General features: G+C 45.1%; 1 long non-coding RNA gene across 3 annotated transcripts; it reads right to left on the minus strand.

Annotated features, from left to right (window-relative positions):
* Positions 1–1,519: 1,519 nt before the first annotated feature.
* LOC144318134 (uncharacterized) lies at positions 1,520–14,921 on the minus strand. Of its 3 annotated transcripts, none has more exons than XR_013383975.1 (4): positions 14,703–14,921; positions 14,541–14,606; positions 10,738–10,877; positions 1,520–2,823 (listed from the first exon to the last, which is right to left on the minus strand). It is a non-coding gene; the product is annotated as an uncharacterized LOC144318134 (long non-coding RNA). The 3 variants fall into 3 exon arrangements; XR_013383974.1 differs by lacking the exon at positions 1,520–2,823 and adding an exon at positions 9,810–10,407; XR_013383973.1 differs by lacking the exon at positions 1,520–2,823 and having other exon boundaries at positions 9,810–10,877.
* Positions 14,922–15,817: the final 896 nt, after the last annotated feature.

The following is a 15,817-nucleotide window of genomic DNA, read 5'->3' on the forward strand; positions in this document are numbered from 1 at the left end:
TGGATTTGGTGACATAACAGTTCAAACTTATGTATGGTTAAAACACCACCAACAACATAATGTTATTAAAAGCTCAGCTGTAAACTGGGAAAAACTACCTCCCCAAGGCCATGTCACCAATGATGGACTGTGCCTGGCCCCTAGAGGCCTCTGAGTTTGCTTCCTGTGGCGTAAATCTTCCTTTCAAGTCTTTATCTTTGCTCTTCAAGCTCCTAACGTTGAGACATTAGGAGCCCTACAATGCAGAGACATTAGGAGCTCATGATAATTAGGGAGGAAAACCCCAAATGTAGTATGGAGTACAAAGGGAGACACCCCTGCATGGTTTTTGTTTTTGTTTTTGTTTTTAAGATTTTATTTATTTATTCATGAGAGACACACACACACACAGAGAGGCAGAGACACAGGCACAGGGAGAAGCAGACTCCTTGCAGGGAGTCTGATGCGGGACCGGATCTGGGGTCTCCAAGATCACACCCTGGGCTGAAGGTGGTGCTAAATCCCTGAGCCACCCAGGCTGCCCACCCCTGCTGTTGTTAATGACATCAGGCACGGACCCAAGAGAATTAAAGTGTGTATAATGGGGCTCTCCCACTGCACATCCCCAGCCTCAGTTTGTCCATCTGCACACGGGGTTGGTGATGAACCTGCTCGGCCTGGTACCCGGCAGCAGGCTAAGAACTAGAGAAGTGTTAGCTCTTCATTTTGATGGGTGACAGATGGGTTTGTGGATGATGGTGGTGGTCTGGGTGGGAATTTATTTTCTTCTGGATAGATTTCTGTGATTTCTGAGCACTAGAACATAATGAGGATTACTATTATAATCAAGAAAATGTTACTTATATTTGTCTTTTTTGTTTTTTTTTTTTTTAAAGAGGTGACTCAGAGATGAACTGAGTCTCTGAAGGAGAGTTCAAAGAAGGAAAAAAACCAGAATGCTTGGGGTAGTTTGTAGTCTTTGGGAGTACGTTTCCTCTCCCAGATTCCTTATCCCAAGTGCATGCAAGGGTGACTAGGGTACCTGCCCCACCTGTGAAGGTCTCCGTGAGGTGAGGAGACAGGGAGGCAGACACCTTAATACAATACAAGGTAATGAGATTCAGGACATAGAGGAGTACAGAAGGTTACTACCAGGGTAACTAGGGAAGGTCATCTGGAGGTGATATTTGAGCTGACTCTTGAAGATTGAGGAGGTGTTCCCAAGTGGAGTTGGGGGAAGACAAGAGAGGTTCCTAGAAGAGGGAACAGCATGTGAAAATGCACACAGGCACAGAAGAGCATGGCTAAGTTGGGGTGAAGCAAGACATCCAAATAGATTCTTCCAGGAGTGGGGGAGACAACGAGGCGAGAATGGCGGGCTGATGGTTGTGAGGGTCTTCAAGGGGTTTTGACTCACTTTAAGGTGAAACAAAGCAGGAGTTTATTGGAGCAGAGAAAACTTGCATTCATTCAATTTCACAAATATTTATTGAATGCATCCTGTATTATTATTCTTTATCCCAAGTGTTCTGTTGCTCCTGTAACAAACGACCACAAGCTTGATGGCTCGAAACAACATAGATTGATCATTTTACAGTTCTGGATGTCAGAAATCTAAAGTGGGTTTCAATGGGCTAAAGCCAAGGTGTAGGCAGGACTACGTTCATCATTCTGGAGGTATAGAGGAGAATTCATTTTCTTGTCTCCAGCTTCTAGACAGAGGCTGTCTGAATTCCTTGTTCAAAGCCAACAATGCCCAGTAGAGTCTTTCTAATGAGGTGATCTCTCTGGATCTGATGATCTCTTCTGTTTCCCTCTTTGCCATTTAAGATCTCTCATAATTATACTGGACCCACCCACATAACCCAGGATAATCTCTCCCCATCTCAGGGTCAATTGGGCAGCAACCTTAGTTCCATTCTCAACCTTAATTCCCTCTTGTCAGGCAACATAATGTATTCACAGGTCCCAGGGATTAAGACGTGAAATCTTTGGAAGCCATAATTCTATCACACAGACTAATCATGGTACAACGTGGAAGGGGACTACCCAAGGGCATGAATACTAGAAGGTGTGGATCATAGAGGGCTTTTGGCACACACACCCTTAGATTCCTAGCTTGAGCCCCTTGGAGTTGATAGGAGAAACGCTACAGCCTCGGCTCACATGCCAATGGAAATTAAAGCTCTCTTTGGTTTTCTAGCCATTTGTATGGTCTTCTCACAATGCTCTGTTCCCATCTTCTTTTTTTGCCAGCTAGGCCAAGGTCCCGTCCAGAGGAAGATTCTCGTGGTGCTGGGCATAAGGGTGGGGACGTTCTGGTTTCAGGCAACTATACCACCACCATCTGGTGTTTTCTCATTACACCTGGCTTCTTAAAACCAAGGACAACTGGGAAAGTCCTAATGTGACATTGCTCTTCCCATCCTTCCCTCTCATAGAGTGGGTAAATCCGTCCTTTGTTTTGCACAGTGGACAAAACAAAATAGGACACAGAAAACAGGTGGTTTTTAAGGAACATCCAATGTTTGGGACAACTAAAGTAAGAGGGTTGGAGGTGCCTGTTTCAAGGTGACGGGCTCTGGGCATCTGATTTCTCATCCTCATGCCACCGCATGAGATGTGCCCTCACGCTGAGGGACCAGAGGAATGTTTTCCACGGTCACCCTCCATTTACACTTGGCTTCCAGCTGTATTTTCAACAGGAGGGTTTCTGGTTGTGCAATAAGCATCTTAGGATGTAGAAACAGGTCAGGCAGCAGGTAAGGTCAGCTTAAGGTCATTTTCATAATTAAACTGGTTGTAGGCAACTTCTGGGCTGTTTGGTCCACACTGGGGCCCCAGCTATCAAAATAAATAAACAAATAAAAAATTTTAAATGAAAAAAAAAAAAAACTAGAGCAGGGGTGACTTTGATACACTCCTTTACCCCACTGCCAGTACCCCAGATCCGTAACCAAGACCTGCTGCTTTAGTTCCCTAAATGGCCCTAGCAGCTGTCTTCTCTCCAGCCTCCCTATTACTGTCTACTCCCAGATGCTGCCAACCTACCTGGGCTCCAACAAGATCCTCCAGGCCAGTGGCTCCGCATCCTCTCTGCCCCTTTCTGACCCGTTGTTTTCACAGCAGCCTAAAGGTCTTTTGAACATACAAAGTGCTCATAGGTCCCCCACTCCCCCAATATAATGCCTTTCCACTGTTCTTAATCTAAGATTTCAGGGTTCACATGGCTTGCAAGACCCTTTATGGTTGAGTCTCTCTCTCCTTTGTGTTCTGTGCTTCATTTGTGGATGCCATCTTGTGGCACACACCCCACCCTTCCCCTCACCCTCCCCACTCCAGTGTGCATCTGCTGACTTCCAACTACCGGCTTGCTCTCCCCACCCCCAAAGATTTTATTTATTTGTTCATGAGAGACACAGAGAGAGACAGAGACATAGGCAGAGGGAGAAGCAGGCTCCTTGCAGGGAGCCCGATGTGGGACTCGATCCCAGGACTCCGGGATCACGACCTGAGCCGACGGCAGATGCTCAACCACTGAGCCACCCAGGCGTCCCCCTGACTTGTTCTTTTGCCTGAGTGCCTCCTCTGGTCTTTGAAGCTGCTTGCCTACTGGTCTCCCACCCCTAGCAGCCCTCAGACAATGGCTGATAAGAGCTGGGGGTGGAGGGGTGGGTAAATGCCCAGGATCCTCACTCGGGTGGATCATTCTGAAGTGTATGTGCCCCAGCAGGATTAACCCTGTTGCCCTCAGTGGTTCCCGGCTTGAGAGTTGTGATGATTAATTTCATGTGTCTGCTTGGCCAGACAGCAGTGCCCAGTTAATCAATTAAGCATCAGAGCGGGGCTGTGAAGGTATTTGATAGATGTGGTTAACATCTACAATCAATTAATTTTAAGTAAGGGAATTATTCTTGATGACATAGATGGGCTTCAATCAGTTCAAGGTCTAAAAAGCAAAAACTGAGGTTTCCCAAAGTAGAAACTGCCTCGAGACTACAGAACTCCTGCCTGAGTCTCCAGCCTGCCAGTGTGCCCTATAGATTTAGGACTTGCTAGGTCCATATTCATGAGTTCATTCCTTTATAGGAATATTTTTATTTTTATATCCATCGCCCTATCTATCATCTATCTGTCTATCTATCTATCTATCTATCTATCTATCCATCTATCTATCATCTATCTCTCTATCCCCTATGGGTTGTATTTCTCTGGAAAATACTGATATAAGAGTATACCCTTGATTGGTACACTCTTGCCTTCCCTTGTCTGTCTCATTACCCCATTCCCCTACTCTTCCACCTCCCAGATAAACTACTTGCACCTGAATCCTCTTCCCAGGGTCTGCTTCTGAGGGCACTCACCCTAAGAACCTCCTTCAGTATCCTAAAGGTGCCATGCAAGGCGACCAACCCATCCCAGTTTGCCCATGGGTTTCCCAGTATTAGTTATGAGGGTCCTGTGTCCCAGGAACTACCTCTCCCCCTGCCCTCGACACTCTATCCCTGGGGAACTGGAATGCTTTGTCCAGAACTGTCCCACTCTCCAAACTGAAAATCTGGTGCCTGCAACCCCCCTCAGCCGCCCACTCAGCCTCAGACTAGCGGGCCGGCTGGTAACGCTACCCACTGTCTCCCGTTGTGACGCCTCTGCACATGCTGTTCCCTCTGCCTGAGAAAACTTCCTCCACGTCTCTGGTTCATTTCCACCGATCGTCCTTTCAGATCTCCCCCTCGTGTCATCTCCCCAAGGAGACCCTCTCTGATCCACCCAAGCCAAGTCTCCCTTGCATCATTTGCGGGCATAGCAGATCTTATCCAAGTCTGTCTCATGCACTAGAGTACACATTCCCATGGAGGAAGCTCTTATGTGATGGATGGGTAGCCCGGTGTGGCCACGAGAGGGAACACAGGAGAGGCTTGGGAAAACAGGTTTTATTCTGTCCCAAGTCCTAGAAATAGCAGCCATACCATGGCACGCCAGGCTAAATGGGGAAACCTCGCCTTGGTCAGAACAGAGACAGGAGCAAGGCCAAGTCTGGCCAGGATTGGCTAAACAATTTGGGTGGGCTCTTAGCTATCGGCCTGGCTCCTAGTTGCATGGTATCCGGCCCTGAGGTGACTAAGGCCAAGGAATATTGCTTCCTGGAGTCTATGGGCCAGATATAGCAGGTATGGCTTTGGATTCATTAGTTTGCATCTCAAAGGCATGCTTTGGGCTGGGCCCTCTGCTATCTGCAAGAATTGTCTAGATCCAGGAAAGACAGTTTATCCGCAAACAGAAAGGCTTTTAAGATATCAAAACATTAAAAAAAAAAAACCAAAACATCATAATTTACCAAAAATAAAAATATATAAAGCATACAAAGCTGTATTGGGGTTACTCTTCATTGATTCCTGGCTCATAGTAGGCATGCAAAAAATATGTGTTAAATGAATGCATTTCCAGGACAGTAAAAGGTCTAATCCATGTAAATTCCTTCCCATGGCTATCCTGTGGAGGGTATTTATGATCTGGGTGGAGAAATGGAATCAGAAGTAAATACATGGGAAAGACCTCAGGAGGCAGAGGGGAGACAGTTTAGGAGGACATTTTAAAAATATATATTTGTTGTTATACAGGTGATGTTTCAGATAAACAAAAGAGAGAAATTATCCAATCTGATCGAGAGAAAATAAACTAAAAAAAAAAAAGATCTTCAGCACTTGAAGGAGAATTAATACCAATTCTACATAATCTCTTCTAAAAAGTATAGGAGGAAGGAAGGTTTCCCAATTTATTTTATGAAGCTAGTATTACCCTGATACCAAAACCAGAGAGACACCACAATGAAAGAGAACTTCATACTATTATCCCTCATGAATATAGATTCAAAAATCTTTAACAAAATAATAGCAAAAAAAATCAGCAATATATAAAAATAGGTATGCACTATGAACAAATGGGGTTTGTTTCAGAGATGCAGTAGTGATTCAATATTTAAAAATCAATGTAATCTACCATATAAACAGGCTAAAGAAGGAAAAATCATGTGATTATGTCAATTGATAACAAAAAAAGCATTTGTAAAATTCAACACCCATTCATGATAAAATCTCAGAAAACTAGAAATACAGGGGAAATTTCCCAACTTGATAAAAGACATCTACAAAAACCCATAGCTGTCATTAAACTTGATGGTGAAAGGCTGAATACTTTCCCCTGAGACCAAGAATAAGACAAAGATTCAGAATCACCAGTGTCATTCAACATAGTAAGTTCTAGATAGTGCAATAAGGCAAGAAAAGGAAATAACATCTCTAAAGGGGACACAAGGGATTCTTGTGGTGATGGGAATATTCTTTATCTTTTTTTTGGCGGGGGGTATTCTTTATCTTGATGGCATCAATGTCAATATCTTAGTTGAGATATTGTAATATAGTTTTGTAAGATATTACCATCAAGGGGAAAACAGAGTTTCTCTGTATTATTATTTTATTTTTTTATTTTTATTTATTTATGATAATCACAGAGAGAGAGAGAGAGAGAGAGGCAGAGATATAGGCAGAGGGAGAAGCAGGCTCCATGCACCGGGAGCCCGACGTGGGATTCGATCCCGGGTCTCCAGGATCGCGCCCTGGGCCAAAGGCAGGCGCCAAACCGCTGCGCCACACAGGGATCCCTCTGTATTATTTATTACAGCTACATGTGAATATACAATGATCTTCAAGTTAAAATTTTATTTTTTTTAATATTTTATTTATTTATTCATGAGAGACACACAGAGAAAGAGAGGCAGAGACACAGGCTGAAGGAAAAGCAGGCTCTATGCAGGGAGCCCAATGTGGGACTTGATCCCAGGGCTCTGGGATCATGCTCTGAGCTGAAGGCAGATGCTCAACAGCTGTGCCACCCAGGCATCCCTTCAAGTTAAAATTTTAATTTAACTTAAAGAAATACTAGTACCTGGGTCCTAGCTCAAACCAGTGGAATTAGAATCTCCAGCTATGGTTCCTAGGCATTGACTTTTTTAAAGTTTTTCAAGTGATTCTAATATACAGCCAGGACTGAGAGCCACTGATTTAATGACACATGCTCAATATCTTTCCAGGTCAGATACTTCTACCTCATAATTTTCCCTGGTGACATTGCATTTCAGTATGCGCCAGAGTCCATTTAAACAATACTCTGCTATTTGACAAATAGGTTGTTTCCAATGTATTGTTATGATAGATAAATATCCTTCTAGATTAATGTTTGGACACACCTATCATTTCCTTTACTAAAGCATGAATATCTTTAAAGCTTTCTGTTATCTTGCCAAACTGCCACCCAGAAAGTCTGAACAATCCCACTAGTTTCTGTGTGTATTTTTTCCCAAATACTTGACAATAGAAGGTGGCATCATTCTTTAAAATCCATGCTAAATTAAAAATGTGTTTCTGATGCTTTAATTTACACTTTTGAGGTAGATTTTTCTTCATGTGTTTTTTGCCTGCTTTGTGAATTACCTTTGTGAGTTACCAGTTCATATACTTTTCTCATTTTTCTGCCAGAAAATGCCTCTTCTCTTATTTATCAGAGCCCATACAGGGACGCCTGGGTGTCTCAGCTGTTGAGCATCTGCCTTCGGCTCAGGGCAAGATCCTGGGGTCCTGGGATTGAGTCCCACACCGGGCTCCCTGTGAGGAGCCTCCTTCTCCCTCTGCCTGTGTCTTTGCCTCTCTCTCTGTGTCTTTCAAAATAAATAAATAAATCTTAAAAAAAAAAAAAAAAAGAAAAAGAAAAAGAGCCCTTACAAAGAGTAATGGAAAGATATTAACCTTTTTTATATCATTTATGCTAGAAATATTTACCCCAGTTTTTCAATAGCTCCTTAGTTGTGATAGTGGTACTTTTTCCCTGTGAGGGGTTTGTAATTTTTATGAAGACGAATCTATCAGTATTTCCCACAAATGTCCACACACAAATTTTTTATGGCTTACTAGCAAAAATGTACAGGAAATCTTTTTTTTAAACTAAGAAATTTTATTGAGAAGGATCAAGATTTTTGTTTTTAAAGATTTTATTTATTTATTCATTAAAGACACAGAGAGAGGCAGAGACATAGGCAGAGGGAGAAGCAGGCTCCCTGCAGGGACCCTGATGTGGGACTCCATCCCAGGACCCCGAGATCATGACCTGAGCCAAAGGCAGATGCTCAACCACTGAGCCACCCAGGGGCCGCAAGATATTTTTTTAAAGTAATCTCTATGCCCAATATGGGGCTCGAATTCACAACCCTGAGATCAAGAGTCACATGCTCTACCAACTGAGCCAGCCAGCCAGGCACCTCTGAGAAGAATCAAATAATGCTTGATGGAGAAACAGTCCGTCTTGAGAATAGGAACACAAGAATTCTCAAAACATCCACACTGTACAAACAAAGTTATGCCAAATAAAACTCAAAAAGAATGCTTATTTCAGAGCCATAAGGATTCGTATTTGACCAAGAATTCAAAGTTCATTTGGAAGACCAAAATGATCAGCATGAACTAGAACACTCTAGAAAATAAAAGTTGTGAAAGGGTCTTTGCCCTTAGTAAAAAACCTAATGTTAACCACGATAATTCAATGGTGTGCTTTAGTACCGAAATAAAATTCATTGTAACAGAGCGGGTGGCCCAGAAACAGACACAGGTAGATTTAGGAAGGTATTATATGATCAAGAGGTGAAGAATCAGAGGACAAGACTATGTGATATATATGCAGTGGAATATTATTCAGCCATGAGAAAGAAGGAAACCTGATCCAAGTTCCCATGGCTAGTAATTGGGGCAGCAGTCTTGCCCCAAAGTCTGTACTTCCTACCCCAAGAGGTGGTGTTGAGACTGAGAGGTCTCTCTTCATCGGGAGCACATCTGGGCCACTGCTCTTGGCCAGACTCAAAGCCTGGGAAAACTACAGGACCTCCAGAGCTTCGTGGCCAGCTGGCCCTGGAATGTTTGTGACCTCCATTTATGAAAGCATTATGGCCAGGCAAGGGGGCTAGATGCTTCCTGGACATGACCTCGTCCCACATTCACTCCTCACAGCGACCCCTTGAGGAACATACTGTTAATTACCCACATTTTCCAGAGGAAGAAGTTGAGGTTCAAAGGGATTAGGGAACTTGTCCAGAGTCTCACGGTAGGAAAGGGGTAGAGCCAGGACAATTATCCAGATCAGTTCCCTGGAGCCCCGAATTTTCATACATTTGTGGTCTTTTGTGTTTTTCCTTGTCTTTCACCCCTGGTAAACCTTTTGTGATTGTTGTGGTCTTATGCTTGGTAGGTTCTCTTGAAGAACTGTCTCCCCTTGGGTGTCTACCCATGTTCAGGGCGTGATTTTACATGGAGTCATAAATGGAATCAAGTTGTGCATTTTTGGTGCATCTTTTCTGTTATTTTTCTTGGTGCTCTTATCCTCTCTAATTCTCCTCTTCCTTCAGGTCCTTCCCTGGTAACCTATGAAAACCAGTTGTGTGACCTTCTACTGTTTTCTTCATTCTCAAATAATCCCCTCTCTCTCTCTCTCTCTCTTTCTCTCTCTCCATGCATGGGCACACACACACACACACACACCCCTCTCTCCCTCCACCCTGCTTCTCCCTGCAATAGCACCTCTACTTCTCTCATCTTGACTCTCCCACCTCTCTCTTATAAGGATTCTGGTGCTAACATTGAACACCCCCCCTCCCGCCCCAATAATCCAAGATAATCTCTCCTGTCAAGATCCTTAACTGAATTACATCTCTAAAGTCCTTTTTGCTGTGTAAGGTAACAGATTCTGGGAATTAGGATGTGGATATCTTGGGGGAGGGGGAGCCATTATTCAGCCCACCACATGGTATAAACCAGTAAAAGCTAAATCCCCCCGCTTCCCAACTGCCAGGTCTCTACTCCCTACCCCTCCACCCCTGCACTGTTTCCAGTTTTCTGATGTGTTCTTCTGAAGATATCTTATGCAAATTCCAATATACTTTATCCATTTTATTTTTTTCACAAATGATTGTATATTATATACCCACCCCTTTTCATACCCCGATTTCTTTTGGCCAACAACATATCTCGGTGATTGCCTCATTGCCAGCGCCTCAGTATGCAACTAGGAAAGTTACAGGACTTGAGAGGAAATCCAGTCCAGCAGAAAGGAATGTGACTTCCACAAGGCAGACAGTAGGCATGAGAAAACCAGGCAGTGTCAGGGATCCTGACAGGTGGGCGGAGGCCCAGGCCTGGGAACGGTGGCAACATGGGGAATTCCAGGAGGCGGGCCAGCTTCAGGGCCTGTGTCATCTGGGAGCCCCAGCTACTGGACTGGTTCAGAGGCAGGTCCCAGGTGTCAGGAGAGGAGACTGGCAAGATGCAGGAGGAATCCCAGTCCTGGGCAACTTACCAAATAGGCATTCAGGAACAGAGGACTCAACAACTATAAAGCAATTCCACAAATATTGACTTAGTGGCTGCAACAAGCCAGGTGCTGAACTGAATGGCAGCTCATACCGAGGATGAGACAGGCATGGTCCGTCCCTTCCCACAGCTCGTGGTCAGTTGAAGAGACAGCCAGGTGAGAGGCTGTTGCTATTCAATCTGCTAAGTGCTATGGTGGAAGGTTAAGAAGTCTATGAGAGAACGGGGGTGAGGAGGAAAGAACAATGCATCCAGCTGCATTTATCAGGGTAGGCTAACTGCTGTAATACCCCTCAGTCTCAGTGACTTACATCATACCTCAATACAATCGGGCTTATTTCTCACTCACATTACAATTAAATGCTGGTTGGAGAGACAGCAGGTGAGGCTCTGCTCCACACAGTCATTCAGGGATCCAGGCTCCTTTTATCTCATGGTTTCATCACGCTCCTGTGAGGTGTCAGAGTTCTCCATGGGGTCCCCCTGCATCTGCCAGGCAGAGGAAGAAAAGAGAGACTGAAGAGGGGAAGGTGACATAGGAGGTTTTTATTGATTAGGATTTGAATAGGTGTTCAAGCCATGGCCATGAGTCACATGGCCCCACCATCTGCATGGGAGCCTGGGAGGTAGAGTCCAGCTATGAGCCCAAGAAGTAAAAACACCCCAGTTGAGTGAATATGTAGCAGTCTGTGCTGCGCCAGACTTGGGAAGATGGGGTAAACTTCCTGGAGGGCTGGTTTGCAAGCTGATATCTGGTGAGTACCTAAGAGCTAGCAAGTGAAGGGAAGAAATGAAGGAGATGAAGGAGAAATCAAGAAGGGCAATGTTGCAGACAAGTATCACTGTCAGCAAAATGCAGAGCCTGGTTGGCTAAGTCAGGAGCATGTAACTCTTGATCTCAGGATCATGAGTTCAAGCCCCACATTGGGTGTCAAAATTATTAAAAATAAATAAATGAATGAACTTTTATTTATTTTTTAAAGCTTTTTATTTTTATTTTTTTAATATTTTATTTATTTATTCATGAGAGACACACACAGAGAGAGAGAGAGGCAGAGATACAGGCAGAGGGAGAAGCAGGCTCCATTCAGGGAGCCTGATGTGGGACTTGATCCCAGGTCCCCAGGATCACACCCTGGACTGAAGGTGGTGCTAAACTGCTGAGCCACCTGGGCTGCCCATAAAAGAACTTTTAAAAGAAAAAGAAGAAAAGAAGGAAGGAAGGATGAAAGACATAAGTCTTATCTTCTTTTAAGAATATATAGCATTGGGGCATCTGGGTGGCTCAGTGGTTGAGCATCTGCCTTCAGCTCAGGGCATGATCCCAGAGTCCTAGGATCGAGTCCCACATCAGGCTCCCTGCAGGCAGCCTGCTTCTCCCTCTGCCTATGTCTCTGCCTCTCTCTGTGTCTCTCATGAATAGATAAATCAATAAAATCTTAAAAAAAAAAAAAAGAATGTATAGCATTGACAATCATGGCAGGTTGAAGGAAAGAAAGGCCTGCTTATCTAGAGGGGAAAAGGCAAGCTGTGGTGGCAGAGGAGCTGCTGGGGCTGGATCAGGTTGGCCACCATGGGTAGGGTTAAGGAATTTATCACATGAGTAATCAAAGCCATGGAAGGTTTTTCAAGTGAGGATCAAGTTTGCATTCTAGAAAAATCTCTCTGGTTTCTGTGTGGAGAAGAGATCGGAAGGGGACCAGAAAAGATGCCATAAGAGCAGCGGTCTGAGAAAAGATGGCAATGTGAGCCACGGGAGTGTCTGTAGGAAGAAGTGGGATTTCTAGAATTTGTGATGGATTAGATGTGCAACTAAGCAAAAGACAGGAGTTGAGGACAAAGGCTGGGTTTCTATCTTGGATGAGTGAATGGTTGATGATTCCATGATTCCATTTGCCAGGAAGGGCAACCCTGGCTGTTCTTTTTTTTTTTTTTTTTTTTTAAGATTTTATTTATTTATTCATGAGAGACACACAGAGAGAGGCAGGGACACAGGAAGAAGGAGAAGCAGGTTCCATGCAGGGAGCCCGAGACGGGACTCGATCCCGGGTCTCCAGGATCATGCCCCGAGCTGAAGGCAGATGTTCAACTGCTGAGCCATCCAGGCGTTCCCCTGGCTGTTCTTAAACATTGGATTTGTTGAATTTTGGTGCCTAGGGGACAGATAGAGAGGGATCCCCTGCAGGCAATTATAATTGGGTCTGAAGACTAAGGGAAGGATTTGGGCTGAGGAGGTAGTCATGGAAGTCAATGAACTCACTTTAGGGGAAGAGGGAGGAGAAAGAGGAAGAGAAGAGAGGAGAAGAGAAGAGAAGAGAAGAGAAGAGAAGAGAAGAGAAGAGAAGAGAAGAGAAGAGAAAGAAGAGAAGAGAAGAGAAGAGAAGAGAAGAGAAGAGAAGAGAAGAGAAAAGAGAAGGAGAGGAAGGAGAGGAGGTGGGGAGGGGAGGGGAGGAGAGGGAAGGAGAGAAGAGGGGAGAAGAAGAGAGGAGAGGAGAGGGGAGGGGAGGAGAAGAGAGAAGAAGGAGGCTTGGCAGGAACCCCTGTGAGGTGCCAACATTTCAGGAGCGAGCAGAAGTGGAACTCACACAGGCATCTGACAAGAAACAGCCGGGTTCATAGCACAAAAGTAAAGAGCTGAAAGCCATCCATCCATCAGGGAAGCTGGTGCCATTCATGACAGCCAGAGGACTGATGAGAAGGAGGGGAGCTGGAGGCAGAAGGGCGCTGTGAAGGGGAGAAGGGGTCCAGGACAGCATCGGAGGGCCACTTTGAGATGTCAGCAGAAGGCATTCTTCACTTTCAGAAGGAAGGAAGGAATACACCTTTCCTTGATATCTTGGTGCTTTTTAAGTTCTTTGGAACTAAAACACTATCCTGGGGAAAAAGAGTGGTGAACCCCAACTTCATTAATGTAACAAATATTTATTAAGCACTTACTATGTGACAAGCAAGCACCTGCGGGGGATTAGGCAAATGTGAATACCCGAGCCACCCAGGGATCCCCCAGGGCAGTACTTCTAAAATCTGTTTCTACTCCCAGTACTTCTGACACCAAGTGCGTGGGAGATTTTTCCCCACATCAACCCATTTTCTGAGTCTCTGGACACCAACTGGCTGTCCTATGATTTCATTCAATTTAGCCATAAGCTACCTGGAATCAGCATAGACCCCACAGGTTAAGGACTCACTCCCACAAGGCTGCCCCACATCAGGCACCATAAGTGATGGGTGCCCATGGTGCTCACATTTCTGTCCAACTTGACTACAAAGTTGGGGAATTCGTACAACCACCTGTCAGGTTTGATAATGTCCTGGAAGAGCTCACAAAACTCAGGGAAACATTTTCTGTCCATTTACTGGTTTATTATAAAGCATACAACTCTGAAACAGATGAAAGGAAGAAATGCATAGGGCAAGGCATTGGGGGAGAACACTTGGAGCTTCCATATCCTCTCAGAAGGTGCTAACGGCAGGGGCGCCTGGGTGGCTCAGTGGTTGAGCATCTGCCTTTGGCTCAGGTCCTGGTCCCAGGGTCCTGGGATCGAGTCCCATAACAGGCTCCCCGCAGGGATCCTGCTTCTCCCTCTGCCTGTGTCTCTGCCTCTCTCTGTGTGTCTCTCATGAAGAAATAAATAAAAACTTAAAAAAAAAAAAAAAGAATGTGCTAACTGCACCCCTCCCCCAGCACCTCTATGTGTTCACCATCCCAGAAGCTCTCCAAACCCCACATTTGCTCACATTTTTTAGGCACGATTTATTAAATCATTGGCCAATGGAGGTTAACCTTATCTCCATCCCTTGTCTCTTCGCAGTAGGGCAGGAAGTTCCAATCCTCTAATCCCAGGGTTGGTTTTCCTGGCAACCAGTAGTCTGAAGCTACCTAGGAGCCCACCAAGAGTCACCTCATTAGCATAAACTCAGGTCTGGTTGGAAAAGGCTAATTATGAATAAGAAAGAAGACAAAAAACCAGCACCCGCTCCTCTTACCACATCACCGCTGGGAAATTCCGGTGACGGAGAAGACACAAGAGCAGGGTTGGGAAGAAAATGCTGGCGTTCGGTTTTGGGTGATTATTCATTTGGAGATGCCTATTGAACATCTGTCAAGAAGACAGATGTGCGCTAGGATTTCAGGGAGGATGCTGGAGATACCTGTTTGGGAGTCTTCAGCCTACAGCTGATCTTTAGACTTGCAACTGGCGATGAAGTTTCTGCTTCCTGGAAGAAGAAGCCAGAGAAAGAAATCACATTGTTAGCAGAAAAGCAAACAATCTTAGGTGTTTCCCATCCAAGTTTGTGGAATGAAATTCATACCTGTTCCATTAGAATGGGTCGCGGTTCTTTAAACCCATCCAGGCATGACAGATCCGGAGCCAGGCAGGGTTGGGCTTGCTGGGGGGTCCAGGAAGGCTGCAGAGCTTCCAGCCCTCTCCAGGGCTTCTGCGCAGCGCCTGCGAATCAACAGCCGCCGACCGGCGTCTTTAATTGGGCTGTCGTGCCTGCTAGCGTGGTTCTTGCCCTGCTGAGGCTTGTCGGTTGAAAATCCAGAAGGAGCGCATCTGGTTGTTAGAGGAGCAAAACATTGCCAAACTAAGGCACACAGGATTTATTTATTTATTTATTTATTTATTTATTTATTTGAATTGGTTTTTTTTGGGGGGGGGACAAAGTATTTAGAATTGGGGGGTCATGGGTAATGAACCACGTTATCAACAAATGGCACTAACAACTAATAATGAAGCCCCTTCCTGGGTGCCCAGTGCTAAGAGCTTTGAAGATTTTTTTTTTTTAATTTACTCATGGGAGACACAGAGAGAGAAAGAGGCAGAGACACAGGCAGAGAGAGAAGCAGGCTCCATGCAGGGAGCTCGATGTGGGACTCCATGTGGGACTCCATGTGGGACTCGATGTGGGACTCAATGTGGGACTCGATCCCGGGACTCCAAGACCACACCCTGGGCCCAAGGCAGGCACTAAACCGCTGAGCCACCCAAGGAGCCCCAAGAGCTTTGTATTCATCAACTCACTCTAACATTAAGCCTGTGAAGTATTCTTACTATCCCCAGGTTTTCATGTGTAAATAAGCACAGAGAGGGTAAGTGATTTGCAGGAGGTCACACAGCAAGTAATTCAAGGAGGAGGCAAACACAAATGTGTCCGACTCCAAAGTCCTGTGCTTTGGAGGAACAAAACCAGGAAATGTCAGAAGACTCCCATTCCACCACTCTGCACTTGGTGGCTACAGAAGGTGTGCAGGTCTGGGTCCCCAGGCCAACACCAGCCTCTCCCCAGCCCTTAGCACAGTGATCAGCGATCAGCATACAACTGGTGTCCAGAGCTTGCTGGATGAATGAATGATCGAATGAACAAGCACACAGAAAGAATGATTAGCCACCACATTGCAACGTGCTTAGCAATTAGCAAGCCTG

This window comes from Canis aureus, chromosome 8 (assembly GCF_053574225.1).
Source record: "Canis aureus isolate CA01 chromosome 8, VMU_Caureus_v.1.0, whole genome shotgun sequence".
Classification (NCBI taxonomy): Eukaryota; Metazoa; Chordata; class Mammalia; order Carnivora; family Canidae; genus Canis; species Canis aureus.